This window comes from Neltuma alba, unplaced genomic scaffold (assembly GCF_004799145.2).
Source record: "Neltuma alba isolate B1F8T4 unplaced genomic scaffold, ASM479914v2 tig00012618_pilon, whole genome shotgun sequence".
Classification (NCBI taxonomy): domain Eukaryota; kingdom Viridiplantae; phylum Streptophyta; class Magnoliopsida; order Fabales; family Fabaceae; genus Neltuma; species Neltuma alba.
The window spans coordinates 108,657-116,917 of record NW_021637060.1 but is presented as its reverse complement, the minus strand read 5'-3'; the positions used below and the strand labels follow the sequence as shown (position 1 = coordinate 116,917).

Genomic DNA, 8,261 nt, shown 5'->3' with positions numbered 1-8,261 from the left:
AAAGTAAATAATACTCTTTAATATGGGCCAGACATCTTTTTTTTTTTTTTTACCAGCATACTTCATTGTTTGTTGAAACATTATTTCCACCGCATTTTAATATATTGTTTGTGGTCAAGCGATGCCAACCCAATTCCAAATCGCAAAATGATATCTCTCATTATTACATTAAAAACTAATTAATGTTTGATGTAATTGGTAAAAGTAAATAATACTCTTTTTGGCCCTCAATGTAATACTTATTTTGTAATATAAATTATACTAAAAAATGAATAAAAATCACACGATAAAATGATTTTATATTTAAAACAGAATGGTTACTCCTTAACTTTTTAACACCGCCTGGCCCTAAGTAGTGGCGAATGGGCCCATACTTGAATGTTTGTTGAAACAAGTAATTTCACTGCATTTTAATGTTGTTTGTGGTAAAGTCTGGTCGACCAATTTATATTATAATCCATACATTTATGTCATGATAAATTGTAACTATAAAATATAAAAAATTATAAGCATTTGACGTGCCGGGCCCATGAGTTATGTAAGGACGCAAAACATAACTACAGAAAAATTAAAAGTTATCATATAAAAAATAGCATTACCGCATATTAGACTATATACTTCTTTGCCAGATATGAAAATATATAATAAACATAAATGAAGGTAAAATTTTTCCTTTATATAAAGAGAAGTAGATTTTTTTTTTAATGAAAGAGAAGTAGAATTTAAGTTTGCTTTTGATAAAAGGTACTTTAATTTTTAATAAAGTATTTTGATGGTTCGTGGTATTTTTATATTGTTAAATATAGGCGACATCAGTTCCTACAAGGCTTTAGACCTTTCAATTTATGTTATAAAATAAAGTGCAACTTTTATATTTTTCTAATTTAGTAGACTAAAGTCTTTAACAACCATCTTCCAGAGACCCAGGTGTCATTCTCTCCTTTTATTTTTTTTATTTTTGCTATCTATCAATCAGCAGATGAAAATTTGCAATATATTTATTTATATATTCTTTGAATTCTCATAATATCCTTGATCTAATGGTGTTTGCGTTTTTTTTCCTGAACAAGAAGGCGTACAAAAGGAATTAATATAATGCTCAATACCTGAGATGAACATGACTTCTTAATTATATGGTGAGCCTCAGAATCCTTATTTCCCTAATTGCAAGTGTTTAAATATAAATAAAAATACAGAGTGATAAGAAACAGAGATAAAAAGGGGCTAATACATCTAGTACTCTAAAATATTTTTTCGGGTGCATTCAATGTTCTAAAATATTTAGTAGCATGATTAGAGTTTTTTTTTTGTTGTACAAGAATTTGTTTTGGCAAATATAAATGTCTGAATAATTCTTATGTTAAATAGGGACATTTTTGTCAAAAAAATTTAATTTGAATTTGAATATAACATAAATAAATATTGTATATGATATATTTGGGGAGAAATAAAGAAAAACAGATATATAATTGGCAAAATCATATTAATTTGAGTCATTGTCATATATAATATAAAAACTCAGTCTGTTAACTTCTATTTTTTTATATATAATTAGTGGATTTACTAACTATTAATCATTAATAATCATTAAAGATAACATGTTCAGTAATATATGAATAAGTTACAAAATCATATTATTTTTAGTTCAATGCTGAATATTGGTCACAACAACAGTGTAAAAGATAAATTAATAAGGATGCAAATAAAATGCATGTTAAATTATGTTTAGAAAAAGCAACACATTTTTTATAAATAATTAATTTAACTATTTTCTTAATCTTTACAAATTAATTATTTAATTCATATAGTTTTTTATTGGAAGGAGTATATATTATTATATAACATAAATGTTTTTAACTTTAAAGACAATGTCGGCAACTAGATTTTATATACATATATATATGTATAAATATTTGTGTATGTACCCACACACAAACACATTTTTTGCTAGATACGAAAGTATATAATCAACATAAGTGAAAGTGAAAGTAAAAGTTTTCATTCATATAAAGAAAAGTGGAATCTAAATTATGCTTTTGATGCCAAGTACTTTGTTGGTAAAAAGTACTTTAATCTGTTGATAAAGTAATTTAATGGACTTTATGGTTTTTATATTCTAAAATGATAATCAAGGATTATCGAGATCAATTACTACATCTTTTAAGACGTGGCATTTCTCCAATTTAGGGGACTAAAGTGTTAACAACCATACGCAAATGTCATTCACCCTTTCATTTTTCTGTTTGTCAATCAGCAGATGCAAAGTTCTTGCAATATATTCATTTGCATGTTCCTTCTAATTCACATTTCATACTTAGATATTTTTCTCTACTAAGACATTAATGATTGTTTCTGGTTTATCTGGGTTTTTCTTGAACTAGAAGGCGTGAAAGAGGCATTATATAATCTTCAATATGCGAGATGCATACACTTCTCAGTTAAACACTGAGTCCCAGGATGCAAGTGTTCATATATGTGGAAAATGATGCATGGGAAGAAAAAGAGAGAGAAGAGAGAAAATGAAGATACATCATACATGGGTTTGAATGAATATATGTAACTAATATTATAAAGAAACCACAAAATAGCTAAAATGAAAAATGGAAGAAAAATACTAAATCAATGTTGTGAATCTATTGAATGTTGAAAATAAACATGTTACAGATGCAGACCGTGCTGGATATTGCGGATCTATCGGATGTTAGAGGTTGTGGAGTGTGGGGCTATGCTGAAAACTACAACTAGTTTAAGAGTTGATATTGGTCCTATATTGATCATATATATAAGATCTATTTTATCTGTTTATCAATTTTTTAAAAAAATAACCCTATTGGTATTCCTTCAACAATAACTTAGTTGGAGACAGAGGGAGAGAGAATTAGAGAAGATGATTAGGATATTTAGGGTAAAAAAAAAATATCATCTTAATAATTTAATAACAATCTCAATCTATTTAAATTAGTTAATTAGGTCTTATATTAAAGATTGAAGGAGTGGTGTGTATATGTATATGTCAGTTGGCATAAATTGCCAGAGACACTAAATAAATAAAAAAGAAATAACAGAAATATTTGGCGTGCCCTGGTTCTCCCGCTCGTGGACCTGCATCTACTATGGCCGCGTACAATTCATAGTTCTTGTTATTTTTTAATGATTTAAACCTCGCAAGCCATGATTCTTCTTTTGGAGGCCCATAATGGATTCTTTTCTTCAGCCCAAAAATCCAATTTAAATGAAGCGGTTAAAATAAAGGCAAATGTGTTAGCCCAAAAAAACAAAAAGAGGAAAAATCTTGGCAAATCAGCCGTTTCATGCACAACTCCACAACGTAACTGATCGATTGAGATTCTTATTCGAGAGTCGCATAAATGTAACGGAACTATTCTGCAACGGCTACTTTGGGCCTCTATAGCACTGTTCGTGTTTTTCTTACTTCGATCGTTTGTTCTTCAGTGGTCGAACCTCATCTTGCGTCGGTGTTCAACTACTCGAACAACGGGATTGGACTGTGTTCGATTCAAGACGACCTCCTAAATCCGATCTATAGTGCGATTCCTGAATTCTCGGTGCGTAATTTTTCTCGTATTTAGCTCTTCTAATATTTTTTTTTTTTTATTTACCACCTTCTCTTTCGATGTGTTCCAATGGAGCCCAATCATTGTGGTTTTCATTTGCTTAATGATCTGGGATGCTTGTATATCGCAATTTGTCTTCAGTGATGTGCTTCATGTTTCTAACTTTTTATTATCTTGAAGATTGGAGATTCTCCGTGTTACGTATGGAATTAATCGGTCGATATGTTTTCTATTTGGAAACATTTTCCCTTTGCCTTTACCTATCAATATATATTCCTCCTGAATTTTCCTCCCTCCTCCGCATCAGTATGATTTTTCTTCTTGAATTTTCACCTTCAATCGCTGCTGTCTCAGTGAATCCTCCTTCGTGAATTTACCTTTATCAGGATCGTATCAGAATATATATTGATTAATAAATCATAGGATTTATTTGATTCCGATTTAGTTGGATTTCTTCTTACTCACCGCCGGTGAATCAAGAGGAGGAATCCTTCGGTAACTGATTTGATTACATAATTATAATTCTCCTTCGTGCCAGAAACATGTATACTTTCTTAATCTTGTGCGAGGCTTACTTTGAGGATAGATGGTCTTTTTCTTCCTCTTTTCTGGTGGACAGTTTCAATGAGCCAACAAGCAACGGCTTGAGCTCAATCCCTTCCTTCTTAGTAAATGTCCTTGAACTCAGAACTCAAACCCAAAGTCGAACTCCCTTCTCTATTTCCCTTAGGCTATAAGAAAATGAATTTGATCCAGTAATCACTTCCTCTCTGTATCAGTTACAGAAAAGAAAATAAGAGCCAGACAAGAAGATGTTGATCTCTTTTATTATGCTATTTCAATTGAAGTGTCCAGTTATGTTTAGAATTGATTTAATTGGTATGGTAGAGAATAATCCGCAGATAAAATGGAAGAGAAATCTCAAGCATAGTTCTATTGTTTTGTACCCTTGCAACATTGACATTGCTTTGTTGGCGTAAGAATTTGGAATTGTTTGCCTTCTTGGTTTTTGTATTTTTCGTTATCAAGGTGACGGATGAAACCAATATGCCATTACATACGATCTATTTAAAGGATTTTAATTTAAATGAACATTAACATGATTGATGATGTGTAATTTATAAGTTTGGGTTTTGAGCACTACGCTACAGAAAAAGTAAATACCAAGATCCAAAAAAAAAAATTTTATTTATACTAGAATACTACAAATTGCAAATTGGTTTGTTCAAAACATAGTCAGTAAGCTCAAAAAATTATATTATTATTTGTGATTAATTAAAATTATAACATATTGATAAATGATAATGCTTTAGAAGTTTGTAACTAGATGGAAAACGAAAGGAAAGGAGTAGTGTTTAGAGGAGCAGCTTCGAGGTCTCTATGACTTACTACTAGGGTACCGGTACCATTTCTTTGGTCGCCAAAACTCAAGGATGCTTGGGGGTTTTGGTGACAAGATTTTAGCATAAGGCATGCTTATTTTTATTGTTAGTTTGGTTTGTAGCTCTCTCTTTGTGAGAAAAGGATTCGGGTGAGGCTTAAGAATAAGGTTGAGTCCAAGATTGAGCTCTCTCTTTTTTAAACCTTGGAATCCTTCATGATTAGAATTTGGAAAGTTGGTTACTTTCATTGTATTTAAAAAAAAAAAGAATTTAGAAAATTGGTAAGGCATATATGGCAGTGGCTAATTCTTGAATTTATCATGTGAAATTCACTATTTTACCAGGATTGGAGCTCTTGGATCTAAGGGTTGACTTTGGGCTTACTCTTTCACCAAGTCACAAGCTCATCTCCAACTCTTTGATAGCCATTTATAACGTCCAGAGGTAACTTGTGTTTGGCATGTTGACCTCCTATGGTTTTATATCTGAATGGTATGTTCAGAAGCTAGCTTTTACATAATATTTTGTCTACTCTCCCTCGGTGATTGCTGAAAGTCCTAGTGTTCAAGAGAGTTTTGAACTTTTGTTCATTTGCCTCACTGCTCACTAGGCTTATTTATGTCGATTTCCTATAGTTCTTTATATATGAAAGGCATGTTAAGAGAGATTTTTGGACTTATCTCCGCTTGCCTTATCGCCCTAGGCTTATGAGAAGCGTGTATGCTATTAATTAGGGTGTTTGGCCATTAGGAAAATTGCTTTTTAAAAGGATTTTTTTCCATATGGAGATAAACTCCTTAATATATTTATTTCGTATATTATAAAAGCACTTTTAAAATTATTTTGATTCCATCCAAATACTTTTTTAACTAATCCTAAATTGGGGCGTGTATTAATGTGATGGGCCAGCAAGCATTAGTTACAAGAAAAGACAAGGACACAGCCAGGAAGAGTAACTTTAGGCACAAGGATTCAAATATTTAAATCATGATAGGATAAGGTTTAGGATACAAGGAAAAAAGATTAGTCTTGACACAAAAGGAAAAAAAACGCCCACTCATGACTTATATGTGACTTGAGCTAGGACATGATAACCTAGGAAATCCTTAAATTTAACCCTTAATTTTTCAAAACTCAGTCCTTAGAAGACTAAATAGAGATTTTGGAATTCGGTGAAAACTCCCACCTCCCTAGTAGCCACTATCGCCAACCAGAGTGAATAACTATTAAGCTTTGAGATATAAAAAATGACTATAACAACCAAATGGATAACAACAATTGACTAGTAAATAACCATACCATCTAAGCTAGTGACCATTATTTTCACAAACATAGTGAATAATAACAATTGATTAGCCAAAAACCATATGACCAAACTCATCTAAGCGATTAAATAGTATTGTCAAATCTTTTGCTTATGCCTCAAGGTGAGAGGAATTTTCCCTTCAAATGTCCTATTATTTTTAAACCACCATAACAACCAATGAGATTCCATTTCAACCACTCTTAAAGATCTATCCTCAAAAAGTGACTATGCAACTTTTTTGTCGCAATGACGGAGGATTCATCATATTTTTGTCACTTTCCATGCAGCAAGTGCATCAAACATCCATGTGGCATCCTAGTTAACATCGTTGTGGTAATCATCTTCAAGGATAGCATTATATACTAATTTCACATTGAAGTTCCCCACTACAATCCCATTTTCATTTGAGCCATTTTTACGTTCCCAAAGTTAATTTGATCCTTGTCCCCCTTAATGCTTTGCCCAAATTACTTTCACCCACAAATAACACTTGGTTTTGAGCCTTAGGCCATGGTTTTAGAGATGTTGACCTTCATGCTTGAGCACTTGCAAAATGTGGTCATGGTCATGCATTCGTTTATAACATTAATTTTGTGCATAGAAGCCCCTGCAAATAGAGTAATATTTATCAACAAAACGACTAGGCACATCTTTGGCATGCATGTTTATTTCTAGTTTGTTTTGTGTTTTTAATTAGGAATTTTATATCATTTTAGATATATGAATTGTCGAATAGGCATTTCAAGAATATTTTGTGTTTTTGATCCTTGTTCCCCATTGATACTTTATCCGAATTACTTTCAACCACAATGCCTTATGCCTTTAGGATTTTAGCAGATAATATTTTATGTAGTTTTGAGTCTTTACTTGGCATTTCCTCATTGTGAACTTTCGAACTTTCTTATATATTTTATGTCTTTTACACAGGCTTTTATTCCTTGTGACCTTCTAGTAGGGGCAAAAATGATGCTTTACGGGATAATACATACCTTAAGAATAAAGTGCTAACCATTATACTAAAATTTTAAGTTTATAGCATAGGTCTGGAGTGTGGATCTTATTATGCAACAGTCTTGTCAACTCATTATCCCTTCTAGAATAAGTATTAACCATTATACTAAAAGTTTAAGTTTATAGCATAGGTCTGGAGTGTGGATCTTGTTATGCAAGAGTCTTGTCAACTCATTGTGAAGCTTTTCTTGGTTCAAACAAATTTTACACAGGCTTAGCTAAATTTTTGTCTTTTATGTTTTTTTACACAGGTTTTTAAAAGGCTCCCTAGACCTTAAGAACGAAGTGCTAACTATTATTCTAAAAGTTTGTAACAGAGGTCTAGGGTGTGGATCTTAATACTACCATGGCAAAAGTCAAACTCATGACAGTTAAGGAAATTAGGGTGCTACGCTGATAGCTTAAGGCATGATGTTGAGGACTCCCAGCTGCAAAAGCCTATCAACTTATCGTAAACTTCAGGGTTTCAGGATGAAGTTGCAAGAATCTTGTCAGCTTTAACGTTGCAGCTGATAATATTTTATGTGTTTTCATTGTTTACTTATTTCATATTTTCTTAGAGTTAGTTGTTTTTCAAGTACAAATGAGAGTTTCCCTTTTGTATATGAGGAAAAATTAATACTTTGTATCATTGATAGAATACTTCTAGGATTCAAGAGAATGGACTCGTTGTGAAGTCTTTCTTAGCTAAGGTAAAAACAAATTCTAGCTTAGCTGATCAAATTTTGCATTTTTAAGAATACTTCTAGGTATCATTTTCCTTTTGTATATTAAGAAAAATTAATACTCCTTCAATCCTAAATACAAAACCCTTATACTAGTATGTATGTGGGTCTTATATTTAGGATCAGAGTACTTTGTATCAAGAGAATACTTCTAAGATTTAGAAATAATAATTCAAGAGAATGAACTCATTGTGAAGCCTTTTTAAGCTAATATTCTAGCTTAGCTAACCAAATTCTGTATTTTCTAAGGCTACTTGGAGCT

The 8,261-nt window shown here is 31.7% G+C and overlaps 1 long non-coding RNA gene across 1 annotated transcript; it reads left to right on the top strand.

The window, feature by feature from the left end:
• The first annotated feature begins 3,394 nt into the window (after positions 1 to 3,394).
• On the top strand, positions 3,395 to 8,014 carry LOC114729262 (uncharacterized). The gene is made up of 3 exons (XR_003738719.1): positions 3,395 to 3,566; positions 5,302 to 5,401; positions 7,526 to 8,014. It is a non-coding gene; the product is annotated as an uncharacterized LOC114729262 (long non-coding RNA).
• Positions 8,015 to 8,261: the final 247 nt, after the last annotated feature.